Source organism: Myxine glutinosa, chromosome 1 (genome assembly GCF_964187855.1).
Source record: "Myxine glutinosa chromosome 1, kmMyxGlut1.1, whole genome shotgun sequence".
Lineage (NCBI taxonomy): Eukaryota > Metazoa > Chordata > Myxini > Myxiniformes > Myxinidae > Myxine > Myxine glutinosa.
The window spans coordinates 330,190,727-330,212,024 of record NC_136261.1 but is presented as its reverse complement, the minus strand read 5'-3'; the positions used below and the strand labels follow the sequence as shown (position 1 = coordinate 330,212,024).

The window sequence follows — 21,298 nt, the reverse complement described above, 5'->3', positions numbered from 1 at the left end:
AAATAAATAAACTCTCTAGTTGTTTCTTGTTGTATCGTCTCTAGCTTTTCCTTTTTATTTTGTTTTTATGTGTGCACTTGCAGGTTGTAGGTGGTAGGCTGGTGCTCTTATTGGCCACTGTCTTATATTTCTTATATTTTCTTTATTTATTAGACATCCTACAGACGTAAGTGAACACTTGTTTTACTCGGTGCCCGTTGCACATCACGTGCAGTGAATTTCACCTCCCTGTGCCTTGTATTTATTGTTATTTTAAAAAACGCTTCTGTACACCGCCTTTGAGGCTCGGTTTGCAAGCCACCGTCTACAATTCCAATAGAAAAGACATAATTACTCTTTTATGGAAAATGTTTTTCGAGGTTGCTTTCTCGTCAAAAATTGACCATAGTGAACACACATTCGTGTTAAAAGATTGGCCTTTAAAACCTACCCTTATGAAGGGGGACAGACATCTGTACAAACACACAAACTGACATTGTGTTTTATATATTGGTATTCTGTTGGTCCGCCACATTGACCTACTGTTTTTTAAATTGGTATTTTCTGTTGGTTCAGTATTTCACTTTCCTTATTGAAATCGGTAGATCCTACTGGTCCATATTCCAATGGGATTTAGCCTATTGGTTTTCTCTGGGGTTTTAGATCTGGGAGGAATTTGTAATTTGCCTGCCTTCGATAACGCACCTGCTATTGGAAAATGACACCGTGAGATCTTTAACATCGACTAGCAACATACATTGTGCTGGGAGAGCTACTCGATAGTGCTTCGGTTCACTTTTTGGCAATCCTGTAGGGACGCAATGTATGTCTTGATGTACCTGCAAAATAATAAATTAAATGGAATGAAACAACTAGTGTTTGCAGGTGGGGTCCTCAGGCTTAAAGTCCTTCTGTTCTACAGAGCATCTTCATTTCTTAAGATAAGAATTAGAGTAGTAATTTGCTAATTTGTGCCGGTGATGGCTCGCCTACTTTTCGTGAATGACACTATGGATCTTTAACGTCCACCAACGAATGCTGGCAGACCAGATGCCCGTGTATCATCCATTTCTAAGGCCGGCACACTCATTGATCCCTTGTCTTGCCTGTGAAGCACCAGCATGACAGTTTATAGCTGGACGGAGATTCCAACCCAGAGTCGATTGCTCAGAGGTGAGTGGACATATGTCTAAGCTACCCTGCTAGCCCTAACCATGCAATAATTCATTTGACTGACTAATGTACCATACTCCATTACAGAGCAGCGTGGTTCTGTTGAAGCACTTTCTTGGCCAGGGAGCATGCTGGGCGGTTGGCCATCCCTCTCCCAGCAGTAGTTACGGCAGGAATTTGGAATTTGTTCAGGGTACATACAGTCGATAGGTCGCCTACTAGTTCCGAAGGACACGATGTGATCTTTAATCTCCATCAACCAATGCCGGCAGACAGGATGCCAGTTTAAAGACCATCCCAGGGATGACACACACATCCATGCATCGAGCGCACTTCCTGTGAAACACCAGGATGACCGTTTATAGCTGGGCCTAGATTCGAACCCAGACTAGAGGTGAGCGGCCATACGTCTAAGCGACCCTTCCAACCCTAACCATGCAATAATTCATTCACCTCTCCCTTATTCTTGGCTTTGCACAGGCACAGCAATCACATTCTTGAAATAAACTCTTGAACCTTGAATTTCATAGTAGTTCAAAGCAGCTATATTGCACAGTGAGGTATTCTCCTTATGGTTATAATGATGCACTTTATTGCCAAGTTTGACAAGACTCATAAATATTATCACTTTGAAATGAGTTCTTAAAGGTCTGTACTGAACGCTGCGGGTGGCTTGAGCCTGAAGGCTGTGCTGATGCTGTTTCTTGTGTTTGATCTCCACTCTATAAGTTTGTTTTCTACACTCAACCCTCCTCTTTTTTAATCCTGTTTGAAATTTCCAACTCCATGATGTATGATGTGGGTGTATGGTTTACTACATGTGCTTTGAAGTTTTTAAATGTACAAAGGCTTTCTTGCAGAAGCCTTTACCTTGTTACCCTACCCAAGTATAAGCTTAACGCTCACTTCGATCTCCTTCTTCCAACTCTTCTATCACCTTCGGAGTTATCTTCCCAAGTCTGTCAGTTGTCTTGTGCCGTTCACGCCAGCCCTTCATGTCTGGAATCCTCCGCCGCCTCATTGTCTCTGTAGTTTATACCTTTTGAGCTTTTCTCCACCCGCTGACCCTCTATCCCCCTTTTACCTGCCACTTCTCCGATGCATCCATGTTGTCTTGTCTGCTACTTTCACATTCACCCCCACTCTGTTGAACCATAACCTCTCGGTTGATTTGCTCTTGCATGAGCTTTGCCATCTGTTTTATAAGGGGGTTCATGTGCACAGTACACTCTCTTGTTGACGATACAAAATATTTGTAACTATAACAGCACTCAGTTGAGCATATGTACCTCCGCAAGGCTGAACAGTTTACGTTTTGTATCCCACTGATAGGTCACATCTGATTCTGGACCTGAACCCGAATTTAATAGGCTTGTTCTTGTGGTCTACCCAACTCATCCACCAAGTTTTGTCACAATCCATCCACAACTTTTTGAGATATCGTCCTATATATTATTTTTTACCCCAACTTTCAATGGTGAAGAATCATTTTAAAAATTTAACATATTCTCATATTCAGATCCAGAGCCAATCTTCACCAAAATCTAATCATTTCGTCGATGCCACCACACATCCAACCTGTCCACCAAATTTTGTCCGAATTTGTCCATTACCTTTTGGGATATATATATATATATATATATATAGCTGGATAGTAAATTTATTGTAGTGTAGACCATTGGACCAAGCCTCAGCAACTTTATTTCCTTATAGTGAAAACACTAGAAATGTGGAATAAGTGGCAAGTTCTAGTTGCGACAACTATAAATGATCTTTAGTGGATGTGAGGACAAGATGTTCAAGTGAAACTCCCAACTCTCCTGGTGTGCTGACGCACGGATCTCATGGACCACGTCCAGCTTCTGAGTTCAGGTGTTTTTGGTGACGTCACTCTCACTCCTCAGGAGGGAAGTCTAGCCGTCTCCGTGTGTTTATTCCGCCACTACAGTAACAGATGCAGACATAATGTGCAAATGTATCAAGGGTATGAGTAATCTGACTTCAGAAAACAATGACAAGCTGTCTGAGGATGGAATGACAGCACGTTCTTATCAAACTCCGTGGATTAACCGTATTCACGGCTGCCTTTTTATCTGGAGGAATGTGTGGTGTTTTGCAAAGCTTGCAATTGATTTATTGTAAAATTATCATTCATTCATTCATTCATTCATTCATTCATTCATTCATTCATGCACCATGCAGAGTGTCAGTTCTCCAGGAGCTGTTTCTCGGCTAGGGTCTCAACCCTGGTTCGGTCACCCCTATGACTCGCATATAATTGGAACATAATAAGTGTTTCAGTATTTAAACATCATTCAATGTTTTCCATGATTATGAAGATGTTGAATTTTGATGGTTGATATCATCATCATCTATATAATAATATGCAAAAAGTGCGCGGCTAACCAAAATAAACTCCCTCCACTCTGCCTTTTGCCCGCCGCAAACCTTCCCGATGGGCTGGGGGTCCCGCTAGCTACGGAGTGCGATATTTAGATCTTCGTGTCGCAGTCGTCATGGTCATTGATCAACTGAAATCTGCTGCGTTGATCTACTACGATCTACATCGACAGAAATCTGCTGCGGTGATCTATTACAATCTACGAGAAACACTCCTTAAGGGAGCGCCAAGGAAGTGTTTTTTTTTCCTTCCAGACAAGTTGTACAATTTCCTGGAGTTTGTTTTATTATTTAGCGATAACATCCATTTTTCATGTTATTCTGTCCAGCTCTTTATGCTATTATGCCATAAAGGTTTTCATGCAGAGATTCTTCTTTCTTCTCTTCTTCTTCTATTATTATTATTTTTTTTTCATGTACGGGATCGAGGCTCATGAAAGAGCTAACATTTATCACACAGAAAATCAAACAGATACACAAAGTATATAATAAGGGTAGCGGTAGACTAGATGGGGAGAGCAGGGACATCGGGAGATCTGTGGGAGGGAGAGGGCTTGGGGGGAGGAGGCTTGGGAAGGGTGGGGGAGGGGTGGGAGAAGTATAAAACACAAGGACACTGCAAGGACTTCCAGGGAGGAAGTTGGTTATGTCCAAATTACGCAAATATTTTATACGCTATATGATATGCTCTATAATAATACGCAAAATTAAGTGCACCGTTAACCAAAATAATCCCCAGCATCTAGGCCTGGTAATTTTTCAATGGGTGATTGGTCAACAACAAACAACAGGCATTTTAAGGCCATTTTCCCTGCAAGAGCGGGGGTTAGCCTTGCGGTCCCCATGACAATCTTCTCCATTTTGCCCTATTTTCTGCATCTCCCCTTGTTAACCCCCTTGCCCGCATTTCTTCTTCGACCAATTTTTAGCCAAGTCTTTCTCGGTCTTCCCCGTCCTCTACTTCTTTCTACATTCATTTCCATCACTCTTCTCAACCAGTCACTTTCATCCTTCCTCAACACATGACCAAACCATCTCAAAATGTTTCTCTTCACAGCATCCATCACAGGCTCTATTCCCATCATCTTTCGCAATTCATCATTTGTCTTCCTCTCTCTCAACGATACTCCGCACATCCACCGAACCATTCACATTTCCACCCTTTCCAGCCTTCGTTGCTGCTCGACGTTCATTACCCATGTCTTGCTCCCATAAATCATAACACTTCTCAAACATGCAGCATACACCTTTCTCTTCAGCTTCAACGACACTCCCCTCCTCATCAGCACGCCACTCAGTTCCCGAAACTTCTTGCATGCACATATCACTCCAGCAACCGTTGCCGAGTTTGATCCACCTTCTCCATTCAGCATGTCTCCGAGGTAACAAAATGTTTTCACACCTTCCAGCTTCACGCTGTCTCCAATATCCAACTCTCACGAGCCTCGATCTTGTATACAAAAAAAACAAAAACATTTCCTCCATCTGCAGCTCCCTCTCTGCACACCTTACACTTGAATGTCGCTGCCACACTGGTTAAAGACCCTCTCAAACCACTACATTTTTGATGAACCCACTCAGCGCACATTGTACATTGAATGGAATTCACTCCGACGCCCTTCCTGCACACAGCACACGGCCACTTCCCAGTTGTTTCCACCTCACCACATGCTTTACCACTTGCCATCACCTTCGTTTTTCCGATATTCACCTTCAGACCTTTTGTCTCCATACATTCCTTCCACTTGTTCATCTTCTCCTTCAGTCCATCCATACTTTCTGCAATCAACACCAGATCATCTGCATACAACAACTCCCACGGTAAACCCTCCTTTACGTTCCGAGCCAGCACCTCCATCACAGCTACAAATAGTAGTGGACTTAGTACTGACCCCTGATGCACTCCCACCTTCACCTCAAACTCACCACTGTTCCCGTCCTTCGTCCTTACAGCTGTGCGCGCTCTTTTGTACATTGCCATCACTACTCTGATCAACCATTCCTCGACTCCTAACTTCCTCAATGCCCATGTCACTACTTCACGCGGAACCCCATCGAATGCTTTCTCCAGATCAACAAACCCAAGAAACAACTTCTTCCTCTTCTCCATGTACTTCTCCTGCAACTGCCTCACAATAAAAAGCACGTCTGTCGTTCCTCTTCCTGGCATAAATCCAAACTGCATTTCGTCGATCTTCACTTTCTTCCTTATCCTCCTCTCCAACACCCTTTCCAATACCTTCATTCCATGCTCCAATAACTTTATCGCTCGATACGAGCCACATTCCAGAGGGTCACCTTTCCCCTTGTATAGAGGGACGAGGGTACTCAGTTCCCAATCCACTGGAATGCGGCCTTCTTTCACCACCAGATTGCAGATCTCTGTCATTCTCTTCACACCCCCAATTTCCCGCTGCCTTCAGCATATCTCCCACAACTCCCGTCGGCCCTCCCGCTTTTCTACTCTTCATTGCTTTTATCGCTTCCTGAACTTCCTTCTCGGTTATCTTCTCTGCCGGTCCTAAAACTGGTTTACTCTCTTTGTTGCCATCCCATTCATTCTCTGCATTCAACAGTATTTCCATATATCTCTTCCATCTTCGTTGAATTCTGTCTGGGTCCACAATGATTTGTCCCACTTCATCCTTCAAGCAACTCACCCCCATCACATCACACCTCTCTTTCGCTATCTGCTTTGCAATCCTGAATACCGCTCTCTGACCCTTCTGACCCTCTCGGTTATCTTCTCTGCCGGTCCTAAAACTGGTTTACTCTCTTTGTTGCCATCCCATTCATTCTCTGCATTCAACAGTATTTCCATATATCTCTTCCATCTTCGTTGAATTCTGTCTGGGTCCACAACGATTTGTCCCACTTCATCCTTCAAGCAACTCACCCCCATCACATCACACCTCTCTTTCGCTATCTGCTTTGCAATCCTGAATACCGCTCTCTGACCCTCTTCCAAATCCAAGTGTTCTCCGAACATTTTCCTACATGCCTCCTGCGCCTTTGCTACTTCTTTCTTTGCAGCCTTCTTGGCTGCCTTATAACTTTCCTGCTCTGCCTTTTCTGCCCCCATGCCCTTCGCCTTCTGCCACTCCTTGAACTTCTTCCTCTTCTCATCAATCCTCTTTCCAACTTCATCATCCCACCACCATGTTTCCGAGTGCCTCGGTGGTCCTTTTGTCCATCCACATACCTCACCAACGGCTCCCAACAGACTATCTTTCATTGACATCCAACCACTTTCAAACTCAACCACATCATCCTCTGCCATACTCGGCCTCTCTTTTAATGCCTCCCTCACTGTCACCTCTTTCAACCTCCACACCTTCATTCTCGGTTTGTACTTCACCCGCCGAGTTCTCCTTGGCATAACTGGTGACTGGGTGACTGGTCGTATTAAAATAATGCAATCATCTGCATCGGTATATGTGTACATATTCCGTCTGATAACTATGGAATCAAAATCGGCTCAGTCAAAGTATTTGGCTCCAATCATTGTTACCTCTATTAATTGATCAATTACCTAATTATTAGCGATTTATGAAGTACTTATTTATTTTATTTATCATCTGGGCAAACAATTTCTCAGGCCCCTTTTTGAGCGAGGAAGCTGATACTGAAGACACTCCAATGAGCAAGTGATTTGGCTGTTAAGGATATTTTTGATTTGTTGATTAATCAATTTTAATTTAATTTAGCTTAATTTAGATGAATTTAGCTCTTTCACAAGCCTCGATCCTGTATACAAAAAAAATAAAAAATAATCGATTTATTATTTGTTGATAAATAAATTAATCAATTAATTAATTATTTATTGATTGAATAATTAATTATTTCCCGATTCATTGTTTATTTAATTTTCAAAGAGTTAAATCTTCGGATGAAACAGTGGTGGTTTAGGTATACTATTACTATTAGCCAATTGATTAAGAAATTAATTATTTTACGATTATTATTTATTTATTTAAATTACGCAATTAATCAATCGATTATTGTACACCTCCCTCTCCCGATACCGTCTCCATGTGCTGCACTGCGGCATCACCGGGCACCGAAGGTTTAAAAATAAAATCTGAAGTAAGAGTATACTTGCTTGTGATGGTCGTTGTGATATAATTTGACCTGGTGAGTCTTGCCTGTCGATTTTCATCAAAACCTTTGGAGGTTATTTTAATTATTTATACATCCCCTTTCCATCTGATCGTCAAGTTGGGCACTTATCTTAGATCTGTCAAGTCTGGGTTCGATTCCCGACATGACTATAAACTGTTGGATTAGTTCCTTGCAAATAGCTCGGGTTTTATGTCACAAAGTGGGCCGTCGCTCGGGTGGATGTTAAGCCGGGTGTCCTGTATGCTAGCACTAGTTTGCAGACATTAAATATCCCACGGTGTCTTTCGCGAGGAGTGGGTGAGTTATCGCCGACATTATTAAACAAATTGTATATTCCTGCCAAAATTCAAATGTAATAGTTGAAGCTGTAGAATAGAATCTTACAATTATTCTTCATCCCTTTTAAATTGTCATTTCGTCTGCAATGGACTCGGGTACATCTGAAGTATCTGCCTGCCATCCTGAGGAGCTCATAAGGATGGAGGAAGTCACTCATTGATTGCAAAGTGTTTATATGATCCTGATAACGAACCTCCATTTCCGTCACAAGACCAGCCACAGTGAGATTACATCAGCAAAGATTGAATGGTGGTTTATGAAACACTTCTTATCTGAACATTTTAACCAAACCTTCAAACGACACCAACACAGAGGGCACAGCACCTGGATTGCATGGCTCCCCGTTAAGCCGGATAAGCACTGTTCCTCAACTCCTTCATTGAAGCAGGGTGGGGGACCAGCAGGTGGGCACTTCTTTGTCCATGGCTGTTTTGTGCTGCCTGCCCCATAGGGCAGAGAGAAGCAGGAGGGCTGAAGACCATGAGTTTGGAGGATTGAGAAGGTGGGGTCAGGAGGTAAAAGGAAGAATGTATGTCACATTGGCAGAATGCCCACTTTTCTTTTGATCTTCCTTCACCTCCTTTCTCTTTGCTTTGTTTATTCATCCTTACCAAATCTGCATGAGTGTGGATTTTTATAAATGATAGAAACACCAACTCGTATCGCTGCCCGGGATGGCAAAGCAAACATACCAGTTGATGGTGTTTCTATCAAAAAGTGTCAATTGAAGAATATGGATCTTTCAAACTACAATTAATTTATTGTAAAGCATGTGCATTATATCCGCTAACTCATTCCAGTCCTTTCTTTTTGCTCACCTCATTCGATTTCCACATTTTCTTGTGCCTGTAGAGTGTAGAACATGTTTCATTGAATTACATATTGGAGGAGAAAAAAGTGTGTGTGTGTGTATATATATATATATATATATATATATATATAATATCACATGAGCAAAAGTATGTGTACACCCTTTCTAATTAGTGGATCCGGCAGTTTGAGCCACACCAATTGCTGACAGGTATGGCAAACATTGGCAGTAGAATAGGCCACACTGAAGAGCTCAGTGACTTTCAACGTGGCACCATCATAGGATACTACCTTTTCAACATGTCAGTTCGTCAAATTTCTGCCCTGCTAGAGCTGCCCCGGACAACGATAAGTGCTGTTAATGTCAAGTGGAAACGTTGAGGAGCAATAACAGCTCAGCCGCAAAGTGGTAGTCCACACAAGCTCACAGAACAGGACCGCCGAGTGCTGAAGCGCATAGCGCGTAAAAATCGTCTGTCCTCGGTTGCAACACTCATGACCGAGTTCCAAACTGCCTCTGGAAGCAACGTCAGCACAACAACTTAGTCGGGAGCTTCATGAAATGGGTTTCCATGGCCGAGCAGCCGCACACGATCCTAAGATCACCATATGCAATGCCCAGCGTCGGCCGGAGTGGTGTAAAGCTCACCGCCATTGGACTCTGGAGTGATGAATCACACTTCGCCATTTGGCAGTCCGACGGACGAATCTGGGTTTGGTGGATGCCAAGAGAATGCTACCTGCCCAAATGCATAGTGCCAACTGTAAAGTTTGGTGGAGGAGGAATAATGGTATGGGACTGTTTTTCATGGTTCGGGCTCGGCCCCTTTGTTCCAGTGAAGGGAAATCATAAAGCTACAGCAAATAATCATATATATATATATATATTTCTTTTTCTTTCTTTCTTTCTTTCTTTCTTTCTTTTTCTTTCTTTCTTTCTTTATTTCTTTCTTTATTTCAATCCTCCTGGTCCAGTAGATCCTCCTGGTCCAACTTCCGATGGGATTTAGCCTATTGGTTTTCTCTGGGATTTTAGACCTGGGAGGAATTTGTAATTTGCCTGTCTTCGATAACGCACCTTCTATTGGCAAACGACACCGTGAGATCTTTAACATCCCCTAGCAACCAACATACATTGTGCTGGGAGAGCTATTCGATAGTGATTCAGTTCACTTTTTGGCAATCCTGTGGGGACACAATGTAAACAATGCAGTAGTAGTAGTCGTAGATGACTACCCATATATATTATGTACAAAATGGTGATTTCTGTATACAGTACATAGTTAGTTATATGCCAGGCTGGCAGGATGGCCTGGAGGTACACACGCTTAGTTATAAGCTATCTAGTCTGGGTTAGAATCATGAACCAGCTGTAAGCTCTCATCCGGCTGTTTCACAGGCATGGTGATTCATCAGTGTGTGTACCATCCCTCGGATGAACGTTAAACTGGGTGCCCCGTCTGCCAGTATTAGTTGGTGGACGTTAAAGATCCCACAGTATTCAAATTCCTTCCCTAACTTCTGCTGGGCGAGGGATGGCAAACCGCCCAGTGTCCCCAAGCCAAGAAACTGTTTCGTCAGAACCAATGCTCTGTAACACAGAGTTTGGTACATGGGATTAGAGTTGGTCAAATGACTTGTGTTATTTTTGTTTGATAATTTATAAATGATTTTCAATATCACATCATTGGGCCATGTATGGTAAATGTAAGATTACCAGTAGGTGGCATTTTATTTTTTAGTTTGGTATTAATTTATTTGATTTTTTTTTTTTTTTTTGCCCTTTGCCTTGTACTTCATGCCAGCCTGCAGGAGGATTGAACGTTTGAACATGCATTTTCATATATCTATGGCTGGTTCAAACTTGCCGTTTGTTGAACCAGCCCATCTGATTGGAAGGTTGAATCAAAGAGAGAATGAGGGTGGAGCATGGAGAGAGATAATTTAAGGAACCATTTGCAGTTGAGTTGGAGAGATACGGGGAACAAGAGGTAGGGAGGGGGCAGAGGTTAAGAGGGAAAAGGGGGAGTGTTCTTTTCGTGAAACTTTCGGGGATATTTAGATCTGGTTTTGCAGGAGGGATAAGCAGCAGTGCATTCGAGACAAAGAAAAGTATCGAGGATAATTAATAATTTACAAAGATAGCACCTTTTTATTACGAAGCGAATCTCAATACTTTCCAAAGAAGGAAGATGCAAGATAAGTAAAAATTATGAAAGCACAAGGAGAGAAAGCAGAGATTTTAAGAGCAAGCACGTTCGGCAGTTGAGAAACATATCTGAAGAATTCTCACTTGCCAAAAGTCTTCATCTTCGTGTGAGGAATTGCCATCACATTCCCGTTGCAAGATTGCATCATCTGATTAAATGAGAAATGTAGGCAGAAAGCAATTTGTGTTCGGCTGTCAAGGTTAGTCAGTGTATTTGCTTTTGTATGTGTGTGGATGTTTAATATACACCTAACTGGTGCTCAGTAGGGCAGAGACCATGTGTGATGTGTGTCCATGTGGTGAGACCATGATGCTTATTGCGAACAGGTCATGCAGCATTCGCTGTTACCAGTCTCGATCTGTACCTGGCTGCCTCGCCAAGATATACGGTTATATATATATATATATATATATATATATATATATATATATATATAGATATAGATATATACATACATATAGATATATACATATAGACTTGGCATTTAATATGGAATATTTTTTTTTGTGGGGGTGAACTTACTTTTCAAGATGACTTAGAACCAAAAGTTCATTGGAATTATGTTGAAAGTATTCTAGATTTTGTTAATGTGACCTTTAAAAGAAACAAAAACCACATTTGACATTTCGAAGCAAATAAATTGATCCTTGAAAGTGATGTAAACTGATATCGAACTCAATTCACGGACAGTAAGTACTGTGTTAAACTTCTGTGCGTTTTCCAGAAGTATCTCTTTATTTTGCACATGAGCCAAAAATTATTTTAACAAAAACAAAAGTTAAATTACGACTGGGATTACGGACAGTAAAATTACAGTTCAGTACTTCGTGTAACCCCCACGAGCATTCAGTAGAGCACGTACACGTTGAGGCATGCTGCTCACGAGATTTGTTAAGATTTGGACAGGAATCGCTTGCCATGCAGTTACAATAGCCTGCTGCAATTCACGCACAGAGGCAGGCTGCTGGTCCAAGTTGTCGATGTGACGCGTTAATTCTGCCCACAAGTTCTCTTTCGGATTCATATCCGGGGACATGGCAGGCCACTCCATATGCTCTACACCACAATCAGCAAGAAAGTGTTGGATCATGCGAGCACGATGAGGCCGTGCATTGTCATCTTGGAAGACAAAGTTTCCCTCGAAAGGCTGCACGAACAAATGGAAGCAATGTTTCTTCCAGAATGGCCCTGTGCTTGAACTGGTTCAGGTTTCCATTCAGAACAACCAGGTCAGTTTTGCCCCCTGCATGAAAAGCAGCCAAAACGGTCACCCCACCACCTCCAGCTTGGACTCTTGGCACTATACAATCTTCCTTGTAGGCTTCATGCACTTGTCTGTGCACTCGGATGCGGGCATCTTGACGATAGACCAGAAATCCAGACTCGTCACTGAAGATCACGTGATTCCAGTGTCCTGGCTGCCATTGACGGTGCTCTCTGGCCCACTGCAATCGGCGCTGGCAGTGTTGTCTGGTCAGACGTGGCTTTCTCAGGGGACGCCTGGCATGATAGCCTGCTTGAACCAGTCGTTGGTTGACTAGCCTTCTGGATACAGGCACATTTGTCAGTTGCTGCCACTCAGCCCTAAGCCGATTAGCTGACTTGGTACAGCCATTGCGGACTAACCGGTGCAGCTGGCGATCATCCCTCCTTGTGGTTCTGCGGGGACGTCCTGGCCTCGGTATTGGAGTAGGGACACCCCTCTGAGCATTTTGTTTCAGGATCTTTGACACGTGACCTTGAGTGATGCCATACTGCCAAGCAATAGCACGCTGTTTCATGCCGGAATTTCGTAAAGCCACCACTAAATGACAAACAGCATTGTCGAGTTGACGGACCATCTCCAGGGGAAGCGGCAATAACTTTTGTCGATGTGCAGCAGTTGTTTTCCACTAATACAGAACGCAACAACCCTTATATACCCGATTGTGAAGCCAATCGTCAAATGTACCTGTCCGTACATTTTGTCACGCCACCTGTGATATAATCCTGTTATTGACTTCTTGCTGCGACAATCAGTGACATGGTTCTTTTAACAAAGAAATCACCGAAGCGTAAAAGAAACTCACCAGATTGATATACTGAGTTCAAAAAGTAAACCCGTCAAGAAAAAAATAATATTCCATATTAAATGCCAAGTCTGTGTGTATATATATATATATATATATATATATATATATATATATATATATATATATATATATATATATATATATATATATATATATATATATATATATATAATATGTATATAATATATATATATAATATATATATATATATATATATATATATATATATACACACAGACTTGGCATTTAATATGGAATATTTTTTTTATATGGAATATATATATGGAATATATATATAATTATATATATAATTATAATATATATATACTGAAACGCAAAGAAACTTACCACCTTTGAAACCTTTAAATATCAACAATAACACTGCGTGTAGTAAATGTGTGAACTTATTTGTGGACAATAGTGTCCTTACTGTCAGACAAAACGGTCACGGATGGTCACTTGAACCTTCAATGGTCACTTCATAGCACAGCTGTTGAACAGCCGTTTTGACTGTCAGTGATTAGCCAAGGGGTACGGGATGATTTTAATGAGCTGCACGTGATGTCTTGATATTGGCTTTAAAAAGGCCAGTGCAAAATGGGCATTTCAATCAACATGCCACGATTGTCAAGGGATCAACGGCAGCGTGCCCTGGGCATTCTGCAAGGCAGACTGAGCTTACCACTTGTTTGAAATGTAATAAAATTGTAACAGTTCAAAATAAAACAAACCAACAATTGCTAATTGAAACATTGGCATTTTATTGATGACATGTCAAGTTTTTGACCAAGATACACCATCTCATCAGTTTGTTCTACAGTACAGAACAGCACAGGGTGCAATGTCAGTCCCCTTTCAATAGCGTGTGTGGCCACCATTGTTTTGGATACAGGCAGTGCATCGTCGGCGTATACTGCCTACCAGTCTTTGGATGGATTGCTGCTGGATTCTGTCCCACTCAGTCCTCAATGTCTGAAGCAGCTCTGCCCGTGTCCTGGCCCTGCCAACTACGCGTCTTCCAAGCTCATCCCACAGGTGCTCTATGGGATTCAGGTCAGGGGAGAGCGCAGGCCACTGCATGGTGTTGATGTTCTCGCCTTGGAGAAATGCAGTGGTAAAGCGAGCAGCATGGGGACGAGCGTTGTCATGCTGAAAGGTTCTCAGTTCTGGGTGGTCTAGCAGGAATGGCAGCAGATGAGGTCGCAGGATGTTATCCACATACCGCTGAGCGTTAAGATTCCCATCCACAACCACCAGTGGCGTCCTGTACCGGCCTGATATGGCGGCCCACACCATCACACTTGGGCCACCCCACCTGTTGGCCTGACGCACGCAACAATCGGCATATCGCTCGCCAGTTCTTCTCCAGACACGCTCACGCCCATCAGGACTGTCCACACAGAACCTTGACTCATCGCTGAAAGCGACCTCGTTCCACTGCGCCAAGGTCCACCGCTGATGCTGCTGGCACCATCTCTGTCGGTTGCGGCGATGGGCAGCCGTCATCACGGGGCCTCTGTATGGTCTTCTGGCAGTCAGACCATAGTCATGCAGTCGTCTTCGTGCAGTATCATTGGAGATCCGTGGGTTTGCATGCCCCGGAGTTTCTGCCGCAGTGTGGGATGCTGGACGGAATCGATCCCGCAGGTGACTTCGGACCATCCGCCTGTCCTGCCTTGCAGTGGTGACTCTTGGCCTCCCTGATCGAGGTCTGTCATCTGCAGAGTTGTGGAGGGTGTCTCTGTCCACCAGGGCCGATATCGTCTGGTGTGAACAGCCAAGGCGACGTGTATATCTATATATACTGTATGTTATAATATATATGTTATATATATATATATATTATATATATATATGTTATATATATATATATTATATATATATATGTGTGTATGTATATATATATATATATATATATATATATATATATATATATATATATATATATATATATATATACTGTATATATATATATATATATATATATATATATATATATATATATATATATATATATATATATATATATATATATATATATATATATATATACTGTATATATATATATATATATATATATATAATATATATATATATATATATATACATATATATATATATATATATATATATATATATATATATATGCACATATATATATATATATATATGTATAATATATATGTATATATACATATGTATATGCACATATATATTTATATATCTATATATATATATATATATATATATATATATATATATATATATATATATATATATATATATATATATATATATATATATTGTTGCGGATCTTCGAAGCCCGTTCCCGTTACAAAGGGGAGATTAAACCCCATTTTCCCCCTGGGTCTTCGAAACCGCGAGACCGAGATGCCACTTCCGACAAACGTGGAAAAGGGTTTCGGGACAAATTCACACGTACCTTTGGTACCTGCGCCGCGGCGGAAGCGGGGATCGAGCCTCGCACGAGCCACGCTTAATTGAGTACGCCCGAGCGGAATGCGTACCACGTGACTCGTGCTGTTACTTCTCTATTAGACCCCGATTAGAGCGATTCTTATTCGTACCATGCGAAGTCAATGATGGAAAAGACAGGACAGTCGAATCAGAAGAAAGAACAGGGTTTATTTACACTATTTACAAGGATTGGTAGAAGGAAAGGGACACAGGGCAGAACTTAGTCAATCTTCTACTAAGACCCAGACAATGGGCCCACTTACACACACTGGGAGATGGAGGAAGGATGTTCGCGCGCCAAACGCGCCTGCTTCGGTCGCTCCTGGAACAGCTCGCCCGGCGTGTAGCCCTCTGGCGGTCACGGCACGTGTCCCGGCGAAAGCAGGCAGGAGGAAATCCTCGCGGCACGTATGCAGGCAAAGGCAGGCAGGAGGAAATTATGCGTCTGTGGCCCGGCGCGGGTCGTCTTTTACAGCGCGTGATTAATACTGTGCAGAGCGCTGGGAGCAGGGCAAAGTTCGTACACAACGAGGTGATTCAGTTCATGGGCGATACGACTCAATACGAGGCAATGCTGATACGAGGCAATCCTGGGCTCATCTGACTCATCTGCTTCCGACCTCAAATCCTCTCTCAACTCAATTGGGGGCTCGGAGCAGGGTTATATGGCCCCGCCCCGGCCCGACTCGAATGTTTCAAACCCCGCCTCTTGCCGCAGTGGTAAGCCACTCCCCTCGAGCCCTGATTGGTGGCTCGTGCTTACCGATGGCTCCTCCTGCCCCGCCGTCCTTCGGCCTCGGTCGACTTGTTCGGGCCTGCCGCGTGGTATGTCAGCGCTAAACCAAAACCAAAGCACCATAAGGACACCTCATTTTCACTGGCCTACTCAACGTAAAACTAACACAGGAAAGGACTACGCTTACATTTACTAAGAAATAACTGAACTTGAGCGAGGCTACATGTTGTAGTGTAACTAACTAAGAGAGGAAATTAACCTTTATTACAAAACCGCAACACACACACACACACACACACACACACACACACACACACACACACACACACACACACACACACACACACACACACACACACACACACACACACACACGGAGTCCTCGCTTAAGCTCATGATGCGTTCCCACAAAGTCGAGTGTTATGCGAAAAAGTGTCAATCGAATTTATTTTTCCCATAAGAACAATGTTACATAGGAGGTATGCGTTCCTGGCTAAAAAATTGAGGACATCATAACATTAAATAACAAAAGTGTGTATAAATAATACAGAACATGAATAAAAAACAATAGAATAAATAATAAAGTACTTTAATAAATCTACAACGAAGCTCCTCGCAACGACGTCATGATCTTGGTGGCAAAGGGCATGGGCGACATCCACGAGTTGCTCGCCATGCTCAACACGTTTCACCACATCCATCTTCACCTGTAAAGTGATCGATTTTCATGATTTTTTGGCTGGAGTAGCTGCTGTTGGAGTTGTCTGGCGTTTTTCAGTCATGACAGGTTTAGCCTTTCAACAAATGCGATCACATGAGTGAACGAGCAGTTTCGGCTTTTATCAAACACACGGTGCTCTGGTATAAATTGATATCTTGTGAAGGACTGAGGTGTGAAGGAATGAAGGGGGAAAAACACGAACAAACGCTCTTTAACGAATGAATGGAAAGAGTCTAAGTTCTTTGAAAGCGTTAATTTGAAAAAGCGTTGGTCGAATGAGCGTATAAAGAGGACTATATATATATATATATAAATAATGTTTATGCATGTGTTTTTTTTTTGTTGTTGTTCCCATACTAATTGTAATACAAAAGAACGTGTATGTAACTGTAAAGTACAAGTCAGTGTTTTACTGCCATGCTGCAACTGAGACCACTACCATTGTACCACACAAAGGCTTTTCTCCACTTTAAACCCAAATGGGATTTGCATTCGACACGGGTTTAATGTTGCGCTCACGGGGCAAACGATCTTTGTGTGTTTGAGATGGCTAACCAAAAACACGAGGAGGGATGTGTACAGGCTTTTCAAAGGTCAAAGAAAATGCCTGTACTATGGACTTCGTGCCAAATGGGCAAGGGTAAGGATAAAGCACCCTGTGTTTTGGGCCTTCAGGGAGCACAAATGGGTTTTTAGAGTGCATATGTGCCATCGAGAATTTTATGTTACCCTTTACTTAGTTGTATGCAAACCCCACAGCACAAAAACACAAAAGCACAACATTTGTCAAGCCAGTCGAATTTGTTTTTTTGTTTTTCTTTACATATGCTCAGCGAAGAGCAGAACTAAAGCTCTACAACTATCGGGGACGCTTCTTCGCGGTGGTTGTACCCCTCCTCCCCCCCCTAACCCCCCCTCCCCCTCAAGCAAGCAGGGGGCCATATCTTCCCCATTCAACACTGATGCCCGTATTAGTCAGGGCAGTTCGGTCATGGTCAGACTGACTTTGTGAAGGTGGGTGCACTCCATCCTAGATGTGGGGGATATCTGGGTTGCTCCAGGGAGATCTATCAGCTGTTTCTGTGCCGCGGGCTTGTTCGAGTGAACTGTGTCATCCCATACAACAACAACAACAACACAAACACCAACAATACCAACACCAACAACACATTAAATTGTTATTTATGCCTGTTGTTTGTATCGTTTGTGACATCCTTAAAAACAGGAAGTTTCCTATTTGGAACGATTTTCAATTTAATTTGACTGCTAGGCAGGCAGACAGAGTAAAAATATTAACTCACTCCTCTCTGCGCATGTGCAATCAGGATAAAATGAAAGACAGCATGCGGTAAAACAATAAACTTGTCTTTCGATTCATGTTCCAATTTGTGTTAAAAATATAACTTTTGATCTAAATAAGTTATTCCTCGATCATAAACTGACGATCACAAGCTGATAAGACAGACATGAACCAATTGCTTAACCCCACCTTTCACTTCACATGTGCAGGGTAACTACATCAACTAAAGGTGGGTGTACACTGTCCAACTCTAACCCAGTTTGTTGTGGGAACATATGTTTGCTATCACGTGGGCCAAAGTTGGCTGGTGTACGCCATCCCACGAAATCCCAGGTTCCATGCATCTCATGAAAACAATGAAACATTCTTGAACCTTTGATCATTGGGTAAAGGCACAGGGAGGGTGGAGCTTCACTCTGAAATATTATGGGGGTAGAGAAACCTTTGTAAAGTCTGCCAATATACTGTATATATGAGTTGTTGTAAAGAGCAAAAGGTGTACAATAAAAGAAACATGCTCGATGCAACATGTCAGTGCATGCCCATTATATAACCTTGTCTTGATGAGCATTAATAACTGACAAACTACAAATGTCAGTTATCAATGACAAGTACGAATAATAGTGTGGACGTAAAAAGGTAATGGGGTCAGTTTTTGGAAGAACATTTTGTTTATACTTTTACACTAGATAGAGAAAGATAAATGAACTGAGGAAGTTTTGAGTAGGATTCCTTTGTATAAAAATATAGGATTCCATTGTTCTTGGATCTGGGTGAACAACGTGAAAGTACCGTCCTGACGATGCCATGACTGCGGCCCTTGAAGGACCACTTGCAGCATAAATAGCAAAATCAAACAATGCCACCAAGTAGATGAAAAGCGAAGTTCCTAACCAGTTTCGCTGTAATTAGGGCTCATCAGGGCGACACATCGCTCCTTCATCTTCGAATTACTTTGAGGCCTTTTGGCTTCATATCCAAGTAATGGATACACCCCTAACTGTGATTGGTGAATCCCATCACATTATCACATCACTTATTGGGGAGTCATCAGAGACATTGATGACTTGCCAATAATAGTGATCAAATCAGTCAGGCGGTTGATGTGGGCATGTAGCGTTGGGATTCTCATGCACAGTCGTGGTGAAAAATATTGGCACCCTTGCACTTTTTTCAAATAACTCACAATTTTCTCTAAAAATAAGTTTAAATTCACCAAAGTATTTGGTCTCCACAATTCTTTATTTCACTGTTAATATTACAGAACCTTTGTTTTTGATTCAGAACTTAATATATTGTTACGTTTGTAGGGGTAGGCATTACCTTCGTCCAGGTAGAATTGAATAGGTAGCATGCTCCGAATGTCGTGTAGCCATCTTGATGTACATTAGTCAGGGCGTATGTCATGGAAGAGCGTATCTTCGTTCTCTTCACGAGGGGTGGGGTTATGTTAATTAGTTCGGGATTAATGGTAAATCCCCTGTATGTAATGGCCTCTGTTATTTTTCCTCTGTTCCTTATGACACATGCAGCACTCACACCTAGCCAGGAAATTACGCATTTACCACACTAAATAAAAACCAACCGGAAGCAGGACATTGAGCACTACCGATGATAACACCGACCTGGTGAGCACATGGGCACAGGAGGTCCGTGAGGCCACGCTGCGAAGAGCAGTGATCGGTCCAGAATTGATTGGCGCAAGGACTGCTAAGATGGGACTATGGGATTGGTGGAGCAGGCATGGATGACGTCAGAGCTTTGAGTATAAAAGAACGCTCTGCCCGACATTTGCTCTCTCTTCTTCGTCTTCTCATGGCTGGCTCTGATCTTCTGACTTTGGCGGAGAACGGTGACGAGTTCATATCACACACTGCTTCGGGAGTTCATGGCGAATGGTCGGAGTTCATAGTGCTCTTGCGCTGGGAGACGTGGGTGCTGGTGTGGAGCAGACGGTGAGTGGACGAGCATGGCCTGCTCGCTTTGAGCTTGGTAGCTAGAAGAGCGAGCTGCACGTCAAGGTCGTTCCCGCGTACAGACTTCACGCCAACGAGCGTATTTTCACGCGCAAGGACGCGGGGCCCGGGACGATTCCTGATGAGGTTCAAGAGCCGATTCGAGCTAAGTGCCACACAAACACATATTCATTTTCACAGTTATTTTTCCCATTGTTTGCATTTGAGTCTGTATGAGGGCGCTCCGGTTAGGACTTTATTTTATCGTGCATCATTTGGTTACCGGCATTTCTTCAATAAAGCTGGTATTTTTATGCATTTTAATTCTGTGTCGGTGAGTTGATTGATTATCCAGGTGCGGAGGCATCGAGTGGAAGCCGTTCAGGTAAGTAAGTTATCCTCCTATCCCTTGCGTGTAAAAAATACCATCATTTTTGGATTGAACGCCTTGGAGTAAAGCTCGTTTGGTCGTCCGTGTCACCCTGTGGTGCTCACTACAGGGTAGGCACACAACAATATCCTTTTAAATCAGAAAATAAAAAGAAATGGCATTGACAAAATTATTGACACCCTAGACTTAATATTTGGTAGCACAACCTTTGGACCAAATAGCTGCAGTCAAGTGCTTCCTATCGCCGTGAATGAGCTTCCTACACCTTTCTACTTGCAGTTTGGCCCACTCTTCTTGTGCAAACTGCTCCAGTTCTCCCAGATTTGAAGGGTGCCTTCTCCCAACTGGCTGTTTTCAGATCTCCCCACAGGTGTTCAATGGGATTTAGATCTGGACTCCTTGCTGGCCACGTCAGAACAGTCCAGCGTTTGTCATGAACCATTCCTGGGTGCTTTTTAAAGAGTGTTTGGGGTCATTGTCCTGCTGCAAGACCCATGACCTTCGACGGAGACCCAGCTTTCTGACACTGGGTTGAACATTACGCTCCAAAATGCCTTGGTAATCTCCTGATTTCATGATGCCATGCACACATTGAAGGCACCCAGTGCCAGA

General features: G+C 42.6%; 1 protein-coding gene across 1 annotated transcript in view; it reads left to right on the top strand.

Annotated features, from left to right (window-relative positions):
* The window catches only part of LOC137412026 (neuron navigator 2), a gene marked incomplete in the record, with an annotated part of 519,476 nt that overhangs the window by 91,646 nt on the left and 406,532 nt on the right, over window positions 1-21,298 (top strand).